At 20.8% G+C, this 495-nt stretch overlaps 1 protein-coding gene across 5 annotated transcripts in view; it reads left to right on the top strand.

Moving 5' to 3' along the window:
- Positions 1 to 495, top strand: part of LOC107678126 (myosin-10-like) — a 40,628-nt gene that overhangs the window by 6,592 nt on the left and 33,541 nt on the right. The gene's annotated exons all lie outside the window — the stretch shown is intronic.

Here is a 495-nt window from a genome sequence, read left to right as displayed (position 1 = left end):
TAACATTTAACATTTCTGGCTGGGTACAATAATATCATATCATATCATATCATATCATATCATATCATATCATATATCATATATCATATCTCATATCATATATCATATCATATATCATATATCATATATCATATCTCATATCATATCATATCATATCTCATATCATATCATATATCATATCATATCACCATAATTGTATCTAAAATATATAAAATAAAACTTAATATAAAACTATATATAAAACCAAAATATAAAAAACATATTGTGTGTTGTATAGTTTTATGTTGTGTGTGTGTGTGTGTGTGTGTGTTAGAACATATATTTAAAATTCTAACATATATGTTTATATGTATATATGTATATTTATATACAGTATGTATTGATACACACACACACACACACACGTAAATAAAAAATAAAGCATATAATTTATATTAAATAAAACAAAAATAAAAACTATATGTGAAACATATATGTTTGTTTTTGCATCCATGT

This window comes from Sinocyclocheilus anshuiensis, unplaced genomic scaffold, assembly GCF_001515605.1.
Source record: "Sinocyclocheilus anshuiensis isolate Anshui unplaced genomic scaffold, SAMN03320099.WGS_v1.1 scaffold1512, whole genome shotgun sequence".
NCBI lineage: Eukaryota > Metazoa > Chordata > Actinopteri > Cypriniformes > Cyprinidae > Sinocyclocheilus > Sinocyclocheilus anshuiensis.
This window is presented reverse-complemented; position numbering and strand designations above follow the sequence as displayed.